Source organism: Ylistrum balloti, unplaced genomic scaffold, assembly GCF_031769215.1.
Source record: "Ylistrum balloti isolate Yb309-2 unplaced genomic scaffold, AGI_CSIRO_Ybal_v1 Utg370360, whole genome shotgun sequence".
Classification (NCBI taxonomy): domain Eukaryota; kingdom Metazoa; phylum Mollusca; class Bivalvia; order Pectinida; family Pectinidae; genus Ylistrum; species Ylistrum balloti.
In genome coordinates, this window is record NW_026782255.1 from 122,541 (window position 1) to 145,493 (window position 22,953).

The following is a 22,953-nucleotide window of genomic DNA, read 5'->3' on the forward strand; positions in this document are numbered from 1 at the left end:
TATGTGAGTATTCTAAGCTGTATATGTGAGTATTCTAAGCTATATATGTGAGTATTCTAAGCCTTATATGTGAGTATTCTAAGCTGTATATGTGAGTATTCTAAGGTGTATATATGAGTATTCTAAGCTGTATATATGAGTATTCTAAGCTGTATATGTGAGTATTCTAAGCCTTATATGTGAGTATTCTAAGCTATATATGTGAGTATTCTAAGCCTTATATGTGAGTATTCTAAGTTGTATATATGAGTATTCTAAGCTGTATATATGAGTATTCTAAGCTATATATGTGAGTATTCTAAGCCTTATATGTGAGTATTCTAAGTTGTATATATGAGTATTCTAAGCTGTATATATGAGTATTCTAAGCTGTATATGTGAGTATTCTAAGCTATATATGTGAGTATTCTAAGCTGTATATGTGAGTATTCTAAGCTGTATATGTGAGTATTCTAAGCGGTATATGTGAGTATTCTAAGCTGTATATGTGAGTATTCTAAGCTATATATTTGAGTATTCTAAGCTGTATATGTGAGTATTCTAAGCTGTATATGTGAGTATTCTAAGTTGTATATATGAGTATTCTAAGCTGTATATGTGAGTATTCTAAGCTGTATATGTGAGTATTCTAAGCTATATATGTGAGTATTCTAAGCTGTATATGTGAGTATTCTAAACTGTATATGTGAGTATTCCAAGCTGTATATGTGAGTATTCTAAGCTGTATATATGAGTATTCTAAGCTGTATATGTGAGTATTCTAAGAGGTATATGTGAGTATTCTAAGCTGTATATGTGAGTATTCTAAGCTGTATATGTGAGTATTCTAAGCTATATATGTGAGTATTCTAAGCTGTATATGTGAGTATTCTAAGCTGTATATGTGAGTATTCTAAGCTATATATTTGAGTATTCTAAGCTGTATATGTGAGTATTCTAAGCTGTATATGTGAGTATTCTAAGTTGTATATGTGAGTATTCTAAGCTGTATATGTGAGTATTCTAAGCTGTATATGTGAGTATTCTAAGCTATATATGTGAGTATTCTAAGCTGTATATGTGAGTATTCTAAGCTGTATATGTGAGTATTCTAAGCTGTATATGTGAGTATTCTAAGCTGTATATGTGAGTATTCTAAGCTGTATATGTGAGTATTCTAAGTTGTATATGTGAGTATTCTAAGCTATATATATGAGTATTCTAAGCTGTATATGTATCTATTAGCATTTTTCATGTCTATCATTTCTTTTCCCCCAAAACATAATCTATATCGGTACGACTATATATATATTATATAGAATAATGTTGAAGATGCATTTGAGAAAAATTACAGTAATTCTTCTTTTTTCTGTCGTAAACAGAAAATGGAATATAATCCTTTGCAACACTAGCAAGGTAGGCTAACATCTGGACAGATTTTACGAAAATGATTTGGAAGCGTATTCGAATATATCAAAACATTTTTTGCTTAAGTGGTTTAAATGAATGAACAGCTTTGAAAAAAACCCCATTAAATACGATTGTAGAAATAACCATATTTTTTCTACGGTCTCCGGTGTCGGAGGTGATATCAGATATAGCTAACAATACATCCAATGAGAACACATTACATTACCACAATACTTGTCTAACTGTTGTACAAAGATTTATTTCGTTATTTCCTCGATATCATAACTATTGTCGAGAGAACACAACAATGAAAAAGGACTGTGGGATGGGCATGCAGATACAGATTACTGGTATCTATGTTGAAATCAAGGTATTTATAGAAACAAGAAAATACCAACGTCGTAATGAAATCTTTACTTAAAATTAACTAAGTGAGGATACAAATTGATAAACTAAGAATATAACCAGCTCTCCAACGACACCTATCACGTGACTTTGTAAAACCAAGTTAATCTTAGAACACCAAGGTTTCTAACGACTTTCTTGAGAAAGAAATACTGTACAGTTTTTTTTCATTGGTTCAATCTTAAGGAGCTTTTGCAATAAATATTCAAGGTAGATTTTTAAAAAAATATTTTCACCACTACAATTGAGTTTTTCCTCTTGTATTTTTTTCAGAAATTTTGCAACCACTCTTTAAACACTAAATTTCATAAAATGTATACCGGCATAATTTCTGATTTTGCCTCAAATTATGTTCGCCCTTGTACCATTACACATGAATTCACCTTATGTTCATCTCTTATTCGCCTACACTGTCCGTGGTTGAAAAGAACGAAAATTGATAGAGAGTATACACTGTTGTGACAAATTAAGAAAACAAAGAAAAAACACATTTCTGTTTAATTCAGAAATATGTGATTTTATTAGCTCGTTCCTTAAGTCATTACATTCCATGAATAGAAAGGACAAGCCTTGTTTTGTTACTTCCTAGTCTGTAGATCATCGCACCATGTTCATAGTATTTCAAGTCCTGTCTACAACTATAATTGAGGGGTCATTAAAGTTCAACAACAACGTAGTCCCTGAATTTTACACTTCTAAGGGACAGCAGAAATATATGATCATTTGTGAAATGCAAACAAAAATATTGAATTAAATTTTTTTCTGTCCATTTGCATCGTCGTCCTCACATTTCAAGATTTTATCTTTTGAAGCTAAGTATTTAGGGGTTTGTCTTGTTTTTCTTCTCCGTTTGGTAGGCATCCACGTGTTCATTGTGCTTGATAACGTGGTACTTGTCGAACCACGGTCCGGTAATGGTGATGTCAAACTCATTCGAGGGTTCTTCTTCCTAGTTAAAGGAAAGGACTGTATTGCATTGCTGTAGTTTAAAAGTGAAAGAAAGACATTTTCAAAATCTGAAATACGTATCACTGACCAGATACCTGTATTATGTTAATATAAGCAAAATATGATAATGTTGGCAGTTATTACAAAAAGTCCATAACCAACTTTGTAGATGCAATACCAATAAATTGTCAACTGGGTACCGCGGGGGTCGTAATCGTTAATTATAATATATAAATGATAAATATTAAGAATGAATTAATAGCCCTAGGCCTAGGTTATATTTTTGAAGTGAATCTACCAGTTTTAAACGCTTTTATGATTATTGAGCAGAGGCTGAGCGATATTACTAAACAAAATATGATGGCAAAGATAGCAGTTTCTTCAAAAGGTAGAATATATCAATATCTTATAGATAGTCACTGTATTTAGTTTTATCTCCTTAAATCTATTGAGTCTAAATACAAATGTATGCTAACTAAGTTTAGAGTATCGTCTCATAAATTAAATATCGAAATAGGTAGACACAATAACATCATTCGAAGAAATAGGAACTGTAGCAAATGTAACTTGGGAGACGTCGAAGACGAGTTCCATTTCATTTTTGTATGTCCTTTTTATAATGATTTGAGGTCAAAATATATAAAGAAGTATTATTATAAGAGTCCATCTGTTTACAAACTGTGAATAACGTTAAAGAGTTGTCAAATTTAGGGAAATATTTATATCTAGCCACTAAGAGGCGTAATTGATTCGTTAGTTATTTATAATTTTGTGTATTCGTAATATGTTCAGTGTTTATAGTTTGCACTCGTATGCTTTAGACACTCTCCTATAACATATATACCTGTATATGAATAGCTTGTACCTATAAGTCGTTTTTGGTGAAATAAAGAACTTGAACTTGAACTAATGGACTGATGATATGAATGACGTAATATGTGCAGTTTAGCGCGAGTCTCCGACCACATTCCCCTTGGTTATGGATTCAAGAGCGAAAAGATGCGGACAATGTCTTTTCGTTCCGAAAAGACAAGAATTCGTAGACCTTAATTTTCGTCTTTTTAGTCGGGCCGAAAAGACGAGAAATAACAAATTTTAATGCTCGTCTTTTCGCCATGACACAACGAGATTTGTCAATTATCACATCTTCGGCGAGAAAAGACGAGAATTGATTTGTTTTTTTCTCCCGGAAGAGTCGTATATCAGTCACCGGAAGTTCCCCACCGATATTAGGTTGGTTACCTCAAGAGGGTTTCGTACAAAACAACATTTGAGGTGTGGTGTCCTACTGATTGCCTCGGCAGTACGCTTCAGTGTGATAGCACTATAAAGTCGGCTTTATTTTCATAATAACGCAAGGTTTACAATAACATATCGCAGCATTACAAAGACATACGCATTCAACACAAGCACTCGCCTCGCATACATTTGTACCTCGGAAGGTCGTTCTAAATAACAACATATATTGATAGGACGTTGAATATCATAACAAAAAATACAAATTTTCATTGCATCGGCTGAATAACTCAGACGGATGAACTAGTCAACTATTAAATCGAATGTATTGTCAGATATGCATACTACATGATACGCTGTAATACAACTCTTAAGAATTCCCATGTAGCATAGAGAAGGTATATGATGACGTCAAGAACTATTTACTCTGTATTAGAATGTTTGTGATTGTGGATCGAAAGTTAATGAGACACGGAACGAAACTAATGGGAAATGGATACCTGGATACCGGAAACCACATAAAATAGAGACATCTATTTACTCAGAAAGAACGCGGGCTGTCGTCATTGCTTACCAAGGACAATGGTAATTCGACGCATGTCCATGTGAATGAAATACCACTTCCTAAAATATCTATCAAATTATATGACCTGGAGTTTGACGGACTTTGACGTAGTTTAACGGAGTCTGACGTAGTTGGACGTAGTTTAACGAAGTTTGACGTAGTTTGACCCTAATTAATATCGTTTTGTTATTATTGCTTTACCTTTTGAAACTTTTCCACCTCGTATTGTTTTTGAATTTTGTATCTATCGGCTTTATCATACTCGTCCCAATCCTTCCTTTAATCCATAAAATCCCCATGGTTTCCTGGTGTCTTGCCAACGTAGATCTATGCTCCAACGGATAGAATCCGTCACGTTTGGAATACTGTTGATGGAAAATCTCAAAATTGAATAATTAATAATTTTAAACACAATTTATGAAATAGTTGATTATTTTTAAGGATAAAAAGCATTAACATGTATCCAATGTTTAATAGTCAGAAACTTAGTTCAGTCTGTCCTGTCTGTCTCACAGAAATAAAAAGAGGACGCCAACATGTGGATAATGTAGCAAGCATATGGAATCGTTTGATATATGATGAAATATCAAGAGATATCATTCTTTATCGATAAATGATGTTTTTACCCACGGAGACTGTCTCTATAAAGAGCGCAAATTAAAGAGTATTACAAGCATTTTAAAAATACAAAATTTTGTTCAGCTGATGTCATTTACAATCAGTATGTGTCCGTCAGTTTGTAAAGTGCTCACAACATGTAGTTCTGTTCGCTAATTATATCGATGAGATGTGATTTTTTTTCATATTAAGCTATGATGATTACCTCCTGTGGGGAATGGCATTGTTGAACAAGGTCATACTGCCAAACGGTACCTCCACAATTTCAGTGTTAGTCAAATCAATACCTGATATGAAAGAAAATTAAAGTCTTTAAAATCACATCTTTCTGGAACTAGTGTTGCTAGCACAAATTTACCGATACACATACCACAGATATTTTATTATATGTGTACTTCATAACGGAGATCCGAGCAAGAAACGGGAAAGACTATCCCCACTGTATATCACTACATGTTATAACAAGCGACTAGTTGAGGGGCACTTGTAGCGTGCAAATTTTCTTACAACACACTTTGTTACAATAAAATTTGTAACAAATTGGGCCGATATATCCTGTCAAATACGTCCCAATGTGTTACAAATGTTATTGTTACAAATTGACTCTTATTATCATGTCATGTACATTCAAATTTGTTAAAGAAGGACAGTTGTATGAAATTGACATGCAGCATACCGTCAAATACGTCAAACCTGGTTCCAAAAATAGTTGTAACAAACTGGGTGTTGTAACAAATTGGCACGCTACAGACACCCCTTGCGCAGAAGGGGGATGATATATCCGGTGTTTTGTGCTAGATAGACATCAGAGAACCCGAGAATGTGGTCAGCTAAATTCCATTACATGATCGCAGGAGGCAATGTAAAGTTACTCCCTGTAGAATTGGGCGTTTCTTTTAGTGTCCTGTTTCTTTTAGTGTCCTAAGAGGAAATTCATGGGTCCAAAATAGATTTGCTGTCCCCTGGCAATGCCTGGCAAATTTAACTTTTCCTGTCTGTCTGCTCTTTCTTTTATAACCGTCCTGTTATGACCTTGATTTTTATAAGGACATTAAACCTCAGAATTATCTTAACGAATTTCACTAAACGTTTTTTTTCGTTTCGACAACTTCGCTGACGAACCAAAATCATTTAATTCCAAAATACAGAGACAATGTTCTTATGAGTAGATAAAGCACATTTCGATACAAATTAAGAGTTGGACACAGTTTAGTCAAATAATGAATAAGACAGCAACATAGCTGTTTCGTCGTTCTCGGACTCAGTGATGCCGAAATTTTGAAAATTGGATGGCGAGAATTAACTAGCCACATAATTCAATTATTCAAACATGGAATGTAAAATACCAGCTCAAAGCCAAGCCCGAAACCCGATGTGAAATACCAGCGCAAAGCCAAGCCCGAAACCCGATGTGAAATACCAGCTCAAAGCCAAGCCCGAAACCCGATGTAAAATACCAGCTCAAAGCCAAGCCCGAAACCCGATGTAAAATACCAGCTCAAAGCCAAGCCCGAAACCCGATGGGAAATACCAGCTCAAAGCCAAGCACGAAACCCGATGTAAAATACCAGCTCAAAGCCAAGCACGAAACCCGATGTGAAATACCAGCTCAAAGCCAAGCACGAAACCCGATGTGAAATACTAGCTCAAAGCCAAGTACGAAACCCGATGTGAAATACTAGCTTAAAGCCAAGTACGAAACCCGATGTGAAATACCAGCTCAAAGCCAAGCACGAAACCCGATGTGAAATACCAGCTCAAAGCCAAGCACGAAACCCGATGTAAAATACCAGCTCAAAGCCAAGCACGAAACCCGATGTGAAATACCAGCTCAAAGCCAAGCACGAAACCCGATGTGAAATACTAGCTCAAAGCCAAGTACGAAACCCGATGTGAAATACTAGCTTAAAGCCAAGTACGAAACCCGATGTGAAATAAAATCTTTCTGAGGCAAAACAGATATTGTGATTGTATTAGAAAATACATATTTGCAAACATCGCACGATTTTACAACTGACAGAATAATGAACAATACATTCTATGGACATTTAGAATAAGATACGATAAAGCAAACGAATGGATATAGATCTATCGAGTTAAGATATAATTATTTCGTCCTTCTAGGATTATCATCGGTCGAAATAAATGTTTAAAAAGGGTCGATAATTAGGCGTCTTAACCCCATACCATAGATTTCATTTTTTTTTTAATTCTTCATTATTTCAAGATAACGCCGAGTACATGCGTGTAATCTGATCAGTACCACGTTTTAATGAATCTAAACGTAACATGAGTTAGGTACTGAAGGAAACACATATAATTACCGAGTCGGCTCTGCATTTCCTCCTCGTTCAGCATGAGATAGAAATTTTCACAGCACTGATGTACTCCAATTAGACCTTTCTTATGTCCTCCGATAGCAAACTGAAAAAACCCATTAAAACCTTACTGTTTACAGATGGAATCATTGTGCGAAATACATGCAGTATTCACATGATTTATGTACAAGTGACATATCATACACCAAGTTCTCTTCCTATTGTTGAGTTTGTATAGAACCCGGAGGAACCGAGATGCCCCTAAAAAGATTTTGAACTCGATCATTATCATCGCAGGCTTACTTATCGGTAACTATTTGCAAAATTTAGTTTTAAATGCTTAACTTGTCATTATCAATATGAACGTATCTATTGCCTGCTTAGGTGATATAACACAGTACGTGTATATGTCAATATCCTAAAGAGATTAAACGATCCCTTTACCCCCACCCTAACCCGCCCCCGCCACCCCTTCCAAAAAAAAAAAATCCGTGGACACTTGATTTCATTTGATGGATAAAGCTGAAATCTATTTATACTTATTTTAAACTTCGTTTACGTATGAATTGATAAATTAAGAGTACTCACAAAAACGTGAAAACAAATCCCCACGTAAATTAATGGTTTTACAGTATACAGGGAATATCTATATAATTTACAGAAATGAACACAAACCTCCATACAGCCATTTTCTTTGGTTGCGTTAACGAAAGGAATCCATGCTGTTGCGACATGTGTGTCATAGGTGTCAACGTCAAAATAAGCAGAATCTGTGAAGACATGCAATACTATCTTACAATACTACTTTCCAAAGCTGTGGCTTTTCGTAAATTCTGGACGACCAAAGACCAGGGGGCTATAGGACATTTAAAAAAAGTTATTTAAACTAGATATGTTAAAAAAAAAACAAACAAAACGGTTTTGGTCCGTTTGTAGTCAAAATATGAAACAACCTCCCTGAACAAGTAATCTCGGCACCAACAGGAAATTATATCCAAAATAGGTTAAATGAGCATTGGTAGATAAGAAACTTTCATAAAGATAACTAGCAGGTAATACGATTAACTTATCCAATCAAATGCATCCTACATGCATTTACAGGTAAACTTACAGGTGTATAAAAAATTAAGCATCACCAAATCACATGAATGTTTCACTAAACAAATTGAACTGTTGTTTATCTAGAGATTCTGAAGCAAGACGTATGAGTTTACTTATAACAGAATTCATAACAAAGTATACAATTATATTAAAACACAATTTGCATTAGACCACATATGTGTCTTATATGCTACAAGGTACAAAAGCATTCATGAAAGTCTAAATAAAAATGAAACGTGTGTAAATAAACATGTATAATAAGCTAATATCTGTACAAAACATTTATGTAATGATTGTTATTTCTTACGTAATTGTACCTTGGTGCCACGGCACAACCGTTTCTTCGTGTCCAGGGGCTTTTGGACGGAGGTTCCAAACAGCATGCGCAGAAACTTCAGGTCCAACAATTTGCTCGATAACGTTAAGAAGTCGATCATGTGACCAGAGGTCCCGAAAGGCCTGTGGTCAACGGCAATAAAAGTCAATATGAATGACACATACGAGTAACTGTATATTTTGTGTTTTCAAACTTCATTGTTATCCATATCCCTTTGGCATTGTGTGTAGGGAAAAATTAATTTTCTTCAGTTTCGCCCGTTTGTCAATACAAAGGAAAAAATGGTTTGAGTTAGAGAAGAAATGTATCTTATCTGTTATACTCAAGACTGAAGACTGCGAATTATGCACTAAACGAAAATGAAGAATTGTGCGAGTGACACAATCTTTGGGAATATTCCCTAGTAAACATAAATCATCTATCCTTTGGGGTTTTTTTTTTGTTCTCATTTGCTTGTTTGGGAGTTTAAGTCGTCACAACCAAAGGCATATGAGGACGAATTGCATTGATGATGGGGCCAATATTCCCAATGATGGATGCGTTGTTTATAGTGCTATCTCACTGGAATAATCACCAGTACAGAGTAACATGAGACCCAACCGGGTAAGGGCTAAACAGTCTTGTACGCACCATTCAAAACAGAGCAAAAGAGAACACAATTTACCTGTTTTACTCACCTGTGGTAACTTTCCAAGTTTAAGAAGAAGCATAACCGCACCCGGCCATGCTTTCTCAAGTTCAATCAAACGCTTTTCGAAGCCATAATCTTCATACAGACCTAAAAAAGGAACACATATGTGAATGAGTAGTGAAAGGGAGTCAGGGTGTTCTTCATTAATTGATCTGTGAATAAACGGGTTCAATGCAATTAAAATTACATTTCAACAAAACATGTAATGTATATATTTGATGTTGAAAAAATGATCAATAGTTACTGATTATTTATTTCATGTATATATTCCAACCATTGCATTAACTACTCTGTGATCGACCTATAAATACAAGGGGCTAGCTTATTTTGCGCTGGTCGTTTACCTAACTCGCTAAATAGGTTTTGATCAATTACAGTTTCACTGGAGGACTGCCCAATTTACCAGACTAAAAATGTTTATGTTTACAAATATCCTCACTTTATTTTGTCCGTTTATATTTAAGAGATTTAGTTTAGAGTTCCACTCTGCTCGTCCGTTTGTCCGTCTGTCTGTTTACAAATGAACGTTATACCAAAGTTTGTCAACGCTCTGGCGACTTCATTCCTTCAGGGATTCTTAAAGAAAGATGTATACAGACGAATACCAACAGATTACAAAGAAAAAAGACAAAACACGGGGAAAGAAAGGACGAACGGGTAAGATTAAAATAAAAAACAAGATTTGTAATAGGAACAGCAGATCGATATGCCAATATATGAACACCCTCGAATCAGCAGATACCACATTAGTCGCCTCTGATTATCACATACCTTATGATACAGGGTGTCCTCTTTTTAATTTACTACTATATTGTTGAACGTAAGTAATTTTGAGAAGCCAACAATGGGCAACAAAAAACAAAAATATGTATTATTGTAACAATGAATGAAATGGTAACTTGTTGCAATGGAACAATCATTTTTACCACGTGCTTATATATATGTAAGGGAAGTGACTCTAATATCGGTCACCCAGAAGCTTGATCTCAATGAAGAGATGTTTGAGCGAGATTGATTCTCAACTGAGGAACTGTTTCCGGTTTAAGGACCATAAGGTTATAAGCGGTAATATATATGGGAAGGGAGGCAACTCTGTTTAATGTGCCATTTTTCACTCGTTGAACAGCTACGCTTTAATTTGTACCGGGTCGAATCAGTGATAAATAATCGATAAAAGTATCAAAACAAGGGTGCTAAGTGAAACTGTTTTACGTTAAATGGTTCATAAAGACTTTCGATGTTTAGATGTTCTGTTGAAAGGATCAGATAAATGAAAATGGTGAATTTATAGATTAAGGATCTAGTGCACATCCGTGTCTAGATTTAGACATTTCTTTTGATCAATTTTGATTTTCCTCAATCGCCTCCTAGATTTCAACATTTTAGGCTCTTAGCGTCACTGATGAGTCCTACAAGGACGAAACAGCTGTATGATGTAGCATCATTGACGAGTCCTAGAAGGACGAAACAGCTGTATGATGTAGCATCATTGACGAGTCCTAGAAGGACGAAACAGCTGTATGATGTATCATCACTGACGAGTCCTAGAAAGACGAAACAGCTGTATGATGTATCACCACTGACGAGTCCTAGAAGGACGAAACAGCTGTATGATGTCGCATCACTGACGAGTCCTAGAAGGACGAAACAGCTGTATGATGTAGCATCACTGACGAGTCCTAGAAGGACGAAACAGCTGTATGATGTATCACCACTGACGAGTCCTAGAAGGACGAAACAGCTGTATGATGTAGCACCACTGACGAGTCCTAGAAGGACGAAACAGCTGTATGATGTAGCATCACTGACGAGTCCTAGAAGGACGAAACAGCTGTATGATGTATCACCACTGACGAGTCCTAGAAGGACGAAACAGCTGTATGATGTAGCATCACTGACGAGTCCTAGAAGGACGAAACAGCTGTATGATGTAGCATCACTGACGAGTCCTAGAAGGACGAAACAGCTGTATGATGTATCACCACTGACGAGTCCTAGAAGGACGAAACAGCTGTATGATGTATCACCACTGACGAGTCCTAGAAGGACGAAACAGCTGTATGATGTAGCATCACTGACGAGTCCTAGAAGGACGAAACAGCTGTATGATGTATCACCACTGACGAGTCCTAGAAGGACGAAACAGCTGTATGATGTATCACCACTGACGAGTCCTAGAAGGACGAAACAGCTGTATGATGCAGTTTGGTTCATTGTTTGGCTCTACTGTATGTTACACTAAATTTGTATTGAATTGTGCCGTTTACTAATGCGTCTATTGTATAATTTTCCATCAGCTATCTCGCTGTATATTACATTAATATACAATGGAATCACATACGGTGTATTTTATGTACTCACTTGTTATTTTGCCAGTCTTGTAAAGTTTCTGTGCCACATCGTCAACCAATCCATTGATTGCCACTCGACAAGGTTCAAGTTCGGCAGGGTCGAAGAAATTTTCTACTAAAAGGTAACCCTTAAAATACAAATATTGTTTCCATAATTTATCTTCATGTCGAAAATCTCGTGAAGATTTCCATATTAACTCGACAAACAACAGATGTAAATATGCATATAATAATGAAATATATTTGACTACATGGGGTGTCATGAAAAGCCTTAGTTTCAGGTTTTATTGATACAAAAGATCAATCTGATCAAATTTCGATGATTGTTATGATACTATTTTTAGTAACATTGCTCCTCAATAATTGTAAACTTGTATGTAATGATGAGAGACAAACCAAAGTCGGCTGGTGCCCACTAAATGCAATCACGCAGAATATACAATGTTTGCACTGACATGGCGGTATATCGTTTGCTTTAATAAAATTTTCAACAGAACTGACATTTTTCTGTCTTACCAGCCCCTAAATAATAATTATAAATATCATAATTTCACTACAATTCGCACGAATAAATGTATTAAAGTATATTTATTTATAGTATTTGTAAAACACAAAACATCACTTCAGCCTATCGAAAGGCTCCCTTCATTTAAAGTATGCAATCCTATAAAGAAACGAAATGAAATTCAAATACAAGCTAGGACTTCTGATCCTAGAAAGAATCGAAATGAAATTCAAATACAAGCTAGGACTTCTAATCCTAGAAAGAAACGAAGTGAATTTAAAATCTTATGTCGGACTTCAAATCCTAAAAAGAAACCAAAAGAATTTCAAATCGGAGGTCTGACTTCCAATTCTACAAAGAAACGAAAAGAGTTTCAAATCGAAGATCGGACTTCCAATTCTACAAAGAAACGAAAAGAGTTTCAAATCGAAGGTCGGACTTCCAATTCTACAAAGAAACGAAAAGAGTTTCAAATCGAAGGTCGGACTTCTAATTCTACAAAGAAACGAAAAGAGTTTCAAATCGAAGGTCGGACTTCCAATCCTACAAAGAAACGAAAAGAGTTTCAAATCGAAGGTCGGACTTCCAATTCTACAAAGAAACGAAAAGAGTTTCAAATCGAAGGTCGGACTTCCAATCCTATAAAGAAACGAAAAGAATTTCAAACTTAAGCTCGATTTTTTTTAAACTGATAAATGGAAAATAATTTCTTTATCTTTATCAAAGCAGCATGCCTAGAAAATAATTATAACAATGAATGCATTTTGTACCTTTTCAAAATATGTTTTCAATTGCTCGTTGGTGAGTTGGCCGGCTTTCTTTTCCGTAGGCTGTACAGGAGGTTGAGTAAAGACTTCCGGACAAAGTTTTCCAGTAAATCCTGGAGGAAGAGCTTCTCCAGCCATGCCTGAAATGACATAATATAGCTTATAAGTTAGTACGACCTCATACGTATTCTGTTATCAAATATGCATTGGACTGTATTTATCATGACACGCTTCAATTCATTCGAATAATGCAGTGATTACAGGTACTTCTAGTATTATAAATTATATGAAATGAGAGAAATTTACTAAATTATGGGGCTAGTGCACCTCTCAGTCTAGACTTTTAGTTTTCTAGCGATCACGTTGGATTTCCCTGAGTCAGTTTCCTAGGTTTGAAAGTTAAGCCCTTAGCCCCACTGACGAGCCCTAGAAGGTCGAAACAGCTGTATGATGTAGCATCACTGACGAGCCCCAGAAGGACGAAACAGCTGTATGATGTAGCATCACTGACGAGCCCTAGAAGGACGAAACAGCTGTATGATGTATTTTAATCCACTGTAAGGCTCTCCTGTATCTTATCTAAACTTGTATAAAAAAATTCGCTGTTCATTTTGTGCTTTTTGTACAATCAACAACCATGCAATTACTTTGCATTTGTTGATATGATATCAGACAGTTTGCACAATAAACTATGAGTGCAATGATGTTAATCTAAAACTGTTTAATTTCGACCTTGCTACGCATATAAGGGCTGAAAATGTTGGTGGCGCTTTAGCAAAATCAAAACTGGTTGAAATCATTTTTGAAAAAAAAAAACAAAACAAAATGTACATTGTTATGGCATGTACATTTATACATGTTTACATTATGGAAATGTATGTGTGTTTCACGCGTGTGTATATGTACATTATTTGTATGTAAACATTCGTCTGCTATTTTATCAACAGAAACACATAGTGTAATGACTGAAAGCATTTCTAAGCATTGGCAACAGACCAATGATCGCCGACCTTTCATAGTACAAGCCCTACCGGGCAAAAAACACAACTTCGAAGACGAGTGTTATAACATTTCGTGTGAAATGAAGGCAAATTTAAGATACTTTTTATCACGTAACTCACAAAGTCAAAGTGTAAAGGCCAAAATCAAACGGCGAAAGCCATTTTGTTTTACCGTCATGACGTAGCGTCATTGGTTATAGTAAGACATCACAGTCGATATCTGAATGGCACAGCCAATGAAAACCGACCTAGGGTTTATTACGCTAGTGACATACCACGTGTTCCTTTATCTGGTTCGTGCCAGTTGTACAGGTACAAATCTGCCGTACTCGTAATGGAACGCGCAGTACCAGGCACAGCGAACCGGTTCGGATGGTTTGTTTGCTTAAGCATACCAACATGGATCCAAGATGACAGAACGGCGATACTTCCGTCGTCCTGCACATGCACTGTTGTAAAAACAGGGACGGAAATTCGTCGTTTGCTTGTTAAATTGTATGGCAAATATTTATACGTGATAAACTATTTAAAATCTGCATTCTTTCACTTATCAGAATTTGTTCAAATATCCGGAAATATACCATAATCGTCGCCATAAACCGGCTTTCTGTTGATTTTTAAGATAATACATTATTAATGCAACGGTGATGCATTTGATATCGTTTCGCGTACATCAACATAACCAGGTTTTTGTTGTAACCTGTCAGTATGAACCCTACATGTATACCACAGTACAGTCTAGGCTTCGTGTAATAATTAAGGACTTTAAAAGTAGGAGATAATACTTGTTAAGTGTTATCTAGGATATTTCTATGATATCATTATCTTCAGAGAGATAAAGCAGCTTGCTTTAACAGGACGTATACAATGTGTATCTTACACAAGTCTACCAAACAAGGCGTATGATAGGAGATTCGTAGGAAAGAAAATGAAACAAGTGATTCAAAAATATTTGTTGTTAGTTTCTGATACTGGAACTGTTTGATCCTACACAGAATTTATCTTTATAAATAACATAAACATACAGACAAAAATTTACCCACAATATATGACCATTATATGTTTGCAATTCACATTTTGAATCAAATTATCATTATTTAAGCGTTCAAAGACATTTCTATCCCTGTAAACATAGATTTGTTAAGTTTGTTTGTTTTTAAAGAAGAAGAAAAAGGAAAACGTGAAAGTTTCTAATTTCGTTGTAATTTTCACACGGTGAATCATTGTAAGTAAAGAACCATCACTTTCACGAACTGTCACACGCTGATTAATCGAATTAAACGTTTAACTACAAAATGCCAGGCGAATTGTGTTTCTTCCAACTAGCTGACACTTTTGTGGTATGTTAAACTTGTCATGCATCGTATGTGATTCAGTTTTTAAAAAATGGTTTTCTGCGTTAGAAGTTCACGGCAGCCATCTTTGAATGCTCACGTGAGATTCAGTTGCGTTCTATTTAAACGTACCGTGCGGATTCGGTAGAGCTGGCACGAACCCGATAAAGGAACGCACGGTTATACGTAAAACTACTACATGAAATCAGTAAATATCATGCGGGTCATGTGACTTCAAATTTAATTCAAATTTACTGAAATAATAATCGTCACTCTCTATATCTACGTGATGAAATCTTACCCAAAGCGTTGTCCGTCATACCGTCTTTACTGAATCGTCTTCCTCCTTCCTAAACATGTACAATTTATCAACAGCATTATCAATAAGTGTACATATGATAACCAGTTACTATGTAAACATTTTATTATGTAAAAACGACAAATGTCACGGTGTTATGGACTACCTGCCCTATAACATTTAAGTACACTATCAGAACTTTTTTTAAAAGGGATAGATATCAGTTTGCTTCTGCAATAAAAATACTCCAGATATTATAGAATAGGTTAAGGTGTTGTGTTGACGGGAGCAGAGTTTGTTCACGTGACAAGCTGTAAAAATATCTTCGGCCAAATTCACCATCATGGAAAAAAAATCATTAAATTCCTATATGTATTTCAGAAATTATCAGAATACATAATGGTTTTTTTTTCAATTTGACACGATAAAGATGTACCACAGGCTTTCAAGTATAATTAAAACATCGTTTTAAACAATTGCATTTATAGGACGTTAAAATATCACAAATCACAAGTTGTCGTTTGAATTCCTTCATATTTGATGACCACAAATATCCTTAAAACTTTCAAAAAACTTATATCGTCGTTATAACAGCGACGAGTTGATTTGAGCTGCTGTTTTATACCTAAAGCAGAAGCTGACAACACACATTTACACGCAGTGTAAGTTATATCAAAAACGTACTTTCTTGCGCAAGCCTAATTGCAGGCTTAAATATTGATAAACATTGAGATTGAGTTGGTAGGCTTCATCTACACTATGCAACGAAAATTGAAATATATGTATATATTCTGATCCCTGCCACTATTCGAATGAATTGAAATGTACCATGCAATACACAAATTTAAATCTCAAAGTCGGAATGATGAATTAAAACGCACCGAACAGCTGTGCCGTCCTTAGTGCTTTTCGAAATTGTTTTAAATCAAGTTTTAAACAATATCTGTAGGGAAAGCGTTGCTGAATGATTCATGCACGAATTCAGTCTTAAATCAATTTCTGTAATAAAAATGTGAGAAATCAAATTTATTTTTTTAAACGAAGCACAAATGTTAACTCTATTTTAAACAAAGCTGATACCACAGGTTAAAAAAATATATAAATGTGTCATTTTTTCTTTCTATTGACGCAAATAATTACATAAATTGTACAACTGGAGAATTAGGAAATGTAAGACAGAATATCTGAAATCGATAAACTGTAGTCTAAAATTTTTAAAAGGGGGAAAAGCTGGTGGTGCGATATGCCCTTTCCTAGTACCACGTCATGTCTGTTGGATCCAGTATAATACTGTATCAAGTTAAATTGTTATAACATGTTCTAAACTAATGTCCTTACGTTAGGAATTTGATAAATCATTGTTTTATGTATTCAGTGTAAACTGGCCTCTCTAGAGAATATTCAGGCCTTCTCGTATAGCCTGGTTCCCATAGAAATATCTTTTGTCAAGATAGCCGCGACTATTCTGTTACCATCCTTATTACAGTAGATATCATTACAACAACAAAATAAACGCAGGGCTAAACAGGAAACAGTAGAATCTCAGATAAGAAATCAGATTGATGAATTTGATGAAACTAGAGATTTATTTATTTTAAAAGTTTTACAAGGAGACATTTGAAATGATACAAGAAGAATCAGACCAGGTGTTCCGGAAGGTTAAGTGTCTTCTTCTTCATCGACCACTTGAAACTTGGGTAAATTAATGCACATGTACGTGTTTCTTAAACATATCTAGGGTTTGGTTCCAAGTTACGTGTTTCTTAAACACATCTAGGGTTTGGTTCCTACTTACCAGTGTCTTAGAAAGCACTAAGGTCTGACTTCCAGATACGTGTTTCTTAAACACACCTAGGGTTTGGTTCCTACTTACCAGTGTCTTAGAAAGCACTAAGGGCTGACTCCCAAACACGTGTTTCTTAAACGAAAACAGGAACAAGGAACCAGCTCCATGCTCCCAAATTGAATATAAGCCACAGTTTATCATTAGAAATAAATGAAGACTGTACTTTTGATATATCATATCTTTACATCTCCAATGGTAACTATTACACCCTACGAGTTTCCAGTATACCTTGACCAAGGTGTACCGGGTAATGGTAAGTTTAAATTAAGTATGTTGGCAATTTCTTTGTCAAAACGTTCCGGCGGATTTTGTTTCTCGTACAAATTTTGTCATTCAAAATTGAATAGTTAATGATCATGATTTTGGAAGTACAAATCCAACGAACGTTGTCATAACATAATCAAAGAAAGCAAACTACCAGCGATTTATGTTTCCCCGTGGTAGTTGATTCAAGTCAGCTAAATGAATATATAATTCACTTGTCCTGATAAAGTTAATCTGATTAATTTTTGGAATCAAAGTTCTGAAAGCCTCAAGACACATGTGTGATTGTAATTTGTAAATTGTTTTATCCAGTATATTCCCAGAACAACGATCATCTCCAGTCTGATCTTCAAAGAAATATAAAGGTTTGATAGCCAAAATTTCCAAAATTTAATTTCTGTTGTGGTAATGGTCTTTTTGAAAGGTTAGGTTCCGAATGTAACTTAGAAGTGAAAAATCAATAGGTTGTTGCACTTCTGTTTCCGATAAAGGACTTAAAATATGTTTTACATGAAATAATCCATTTTCATTTATCATTCACTTTTTGAAAATAGATTTTCTCTGTCATCACAGGATACAAGAGAAATACTGGAAAAATACTTACGAGAATTATCTCAGCAAAGAAAAATATACTGATATTGTTAAATGAATCTCAACGTCGAAATGGACTTCTCAAATGCTCACGATCAAAATGGACTTCTCAAATGCTCACCATCAAAATGGACTTCTCAAACGCTCACCATCAAAATGGACTTCTCAAATGCTCACCATCAAAATGGACTTCTCAAATGCTCACCATCAAAATGGACTTCTCAAATGCTCACCATCAAAATGGACTTCTCAAATGCTCACCATCAAAATGGACTTCTCAAATGCTCACCATCAAAATGGACTTCTCAAATGCTCACCATCAAAATGGACTTCTCAAATGCTCACCATCAAAATGTACTTCTCAAATGCTCACCAATAAAATGTACTTCTCAAATGTTCACTATCAAATTGGACTTTTCAAATGATACATATCTGCAACCAAATATTGGGTACCTTTCAGACTCTTTGTCTTGATATTAGAGTTTCATGAGATATTTCATAGTTGACCTTCTTTAAAGGTAATGGATGATGTACACTGACAGTGAGTTCCATTAACAGTGACCTTCACCTTGGCAACTTTTAACCAATTTGGTTGAACATGATTCTGCAAATCCTTGTTAGGTCATGTGACTTAAAGTGCCCAGATGGTATATAGTCATCATGTTTCGTTTGTCGTCGTGTGTAAACTTTTCATATTTCTTAAACTTATTCTAAAGTTCCGCTTGTGGGATTCATCTGAAAATTGCCCTCAGTGATAAGGAGATGGTCGTCACGTGTTGTTATGTTTAGAGTCAGCCGAAGTCCAGTTTGGCCACCATCTCGAAAAATACATTTTAATTTTGTGTACGAGGAAGTTTACGCCATATTAATTTTATGGTCTCGTATTAAGTTCGCCGGTTATTTAGAAGTTATTTAAAAAGTTAAACATATTTGACCTTGCCAATGTTTCTTAAGTATATTTGACACTTATGACCTTGAAAGTGGGCGCAGATCACTCAGTTGGACAAACTATGGAATGCCTTTATCCTAGTAGGTTATAGAACAAGTATCAGTGCACAGGATCTTTTGGTTAATAAGAGGAAGTCCTTTCAATCTTTTTAATATAGCTGACCTCGTGACCTTGAAAGTGGGGCAAAGGTCATTGAGATCTCTGTAATGACACACGTTTTGAATAATATATTTTCACAGTGTGATTTAACGTTTTGCGTCAGAACTTTTAGGTATATATGCCCATGTCACTGTTTAAGTGAGTTCTATTCAAACAAATAAATACATTGACATGTACCATAATTTTAATAGGTCAATGATTTGTCATAATTTACCATGTTTCCTGTGTATATCACGTGCTTATGGTGTTAGAAATACTGACTGATCCTTAAAGACTAAACTAATCACCGATTATGTGACCAGAAAGGTCAACTATGTTTCTAGCATCGGGAATCTGTGCAAACTATAACGACTTCTGAAAAATACACAGAAACTACAGAATAGCATATTTGTCTAGTTGTTTTCAATGCTTAAATAGATTAAAGAATGAGTTGTTTGAACAATATGTTAATTTGTTTACTTTCTGTTATAAAATCACCACAAACATATGGTTCAAACTGTTATTTTTTTGTTGCCTCTCAGATGAGTTTATCCCGAAAGAAACAAGACTCAAGAATTACGTAAATAAACACATATATATATCTATTTCTCAAAAGTTAACTCTGCAGTAACGCCCATTAGACGGCGCAACAGTCATTGTCGAAAATTAGATGACCGTGTTAGGAAGGGCCAATCTACAAACAGTTGTATTAACAATACACACTTATCGTAATATGTTCCAACCCACCCCCTCCATTCATTTCACAAGGTGATTTCAGTGGTTATAATTAGATTTGAAGATTCCAATGTGTCAATACACGGTTTTTTTAAATTGTCGTCCTTACAATTATACCCAAAAGGTGGCGCTGACATTACAACAGGGGACATGGAAATTGAATAATTCATATCGAGACACAATTTATGTCAATACCAAGATGTACCGATGCTTCGTCAACTGATGTGTGAGACAAGTCCAGAAGTAGAATCCATTTTGTCATCTCCCCCAATATTTTAATCACAATTTAATTTTTTCACGATCTACAAGGGGATCGAATTTCATTATTTAACATTGCTAAAATATACTATTTCACGTCCACATGGAATTTAGTAAGACTGTACAGAATAAAAAACAAAATGACGAATTTTACCTCCGAGGACCTTAAATTAATATCTTAACACATAATGATATAAACTTGATGTCCTTTACCACGACGTAATGTAAACTTGTCACCAAGTGGTCGAGACATCAGTCACAATCAAATAACATGTTCTACAATAAAAGAGACATACATAAATGAATAATACCACAGGTATGTCTCATCAGAGGTAGAGATAAAGGTACACAACAGGTATGTCTCACCAGGGGTAGAGATAAAGGTACACCACAGGTATGTCTCACCAGAGGTAGAGACAAAGTAACAATACCACAGGTATGTCTCACCAGAGTTAGAGACAAAGGAACAATACCACAGGTATGTCTCACCAGAGGTAGAGACAAAGTAACAATACCACAGGTATGTCTCACCAGGGGTAGAGATAAAGGAACACCACAGGTGAGTCTCACCAGGGGTAGAGACAAAGGAACAATACCACAGGTGAGTCTCACCAGGGGTAGAGACAAAGGAACAATACCACAGGTATGTCTCACGAGAGGTAGAGATAAAGGAACAATACCACAGGTATGTCTCACCAGAGGTAGAGACAAAGGAACAATATCACAGGTATGTCTCACCAGGGGTAGAGACAAAGAAACAATACCACAGGTTTGTCTCACCAGGGGTAGAGACAAAGGAACAATACCACAGGTATGTCTCACCAGAGGTAGGGACAAAGAAACAATACCACAGGTATGTCTCACCAGAGGTAGAGACAAAGGAACAATACCACAGGTATGTCTCACCAGGGGTAGAGACAAAGGAACAATACCACAGGTATGTCTCACCAGGGGTAGAGACAAAGGAACAATACCACAGGTATGTCTCACCAGAGGTAGAGACAAAGAAACAATACCACAGGTATGTCTCACAAGGGGTAGAAATAAAGTAACACTACCACAAGTATGTCTCAACAGAGGTAGAGACAAAGAAACAATACCACAGGTATGTCTCACCAGGGGTAGAGACAAAGGAACAATACCACAGGTATGTCTCACCAGGGGTAGAGACAAAGGAACAATACCACAGGTGTGTCTCACCAGAGGTAGAGACAAAGTAACAATACCACAGGTGAGTCTCACCAGGGGTAGAGATAAAGGTACACCACAGGTATGTCTCACCAGAGGTAGAGACAAAGTAACAATACCACAGGTATGTCTCACCAGAGGTAGAGACAAAGTAACAATACCACAGGTATGTCTCACCAGAGGTAGAGACAAAGTAACAATACCACAGGTATGTCTCACCAGGGGTAGAGATAAAGGTACACCACAGGTGAGTCTCACCAGGGGTAGAGACAAAGGAACAATACCACAGGTGAGTCTCACCAGGGGTAGAGACAAAGGAACAATACCACAGGTATGTCTCACCAGAGGTAGAGATAAAGGAACAATACCACAGGTATGTCTCACCAGAGGTAGAGACAAAGGAACAATATCACAGGTATGTCTCACCAGGGGTAGAGACAAAGAAACAATACCACAGGTTTGTCTCACCAGGGGTAGAGACAAAGGAACAATACCACAGGTATGTCTCACCAGAGGAAGAGACAAAGAAACAATACCACAGGTATGTCTCACCAGAGGTAGAGACAAAGGAACAATACCACAGGTATGTCTCACCAGGGGTAGAGACAAAGGAACAATACCACAGGTATGTCTCACCAGGGGTAGAGACAAAGGAACAATACCACAGTGAGTCTCACCAGGGGTAGAGATAAAGGAACAATACCACAGGTATGTCTCACCAGGGGTAGAGACAAAGGAACAATACCACAGGTGTGTCTCACCAGAGGTAGAGACAAAGTAACAATACCACAGGTGAGTCTCACCAGGGGTAGAGATAAAGGTACACCACAGGTATGTCTCACCAGAGGTAGAGATAAAGTAACAATACCACAGGTATGTCTCACAAGGGGTAGAGACAAAGGAACAATACCACAGGTATGTCTCACCAGGGGTAGAGACAAAGGAACAATACCACAGGTGTGTCTCACCAGAGGTAGAGACAAAGTAACAATACCACAGGTGAGTCTCACCAGGGGTAGAGATAAAGGTACACCACAGGTATGTCTCACCAGAGGTAGAGACAAAGTAACAATACCACAGGTATGTCTCACCAGAGGTAGAGACAAAGTAACAATACCAC

The 22,953-nt window shown here is 36.0% G+C and overlaps 1 pseudogene; it reads right to left on the reverse strand.

The window, feature by feature from the left end:
• Positions 1-2,614: 2,614 nt before the first annotated feature.
• LOC132553864 (ectoine dioxygenase-like) lies at positions 2,615-13,369 on the reverse strand (annotated as a pseudogene).
• Positions 13,370-22,953: the final 9,584 nt, after the last annotated feature.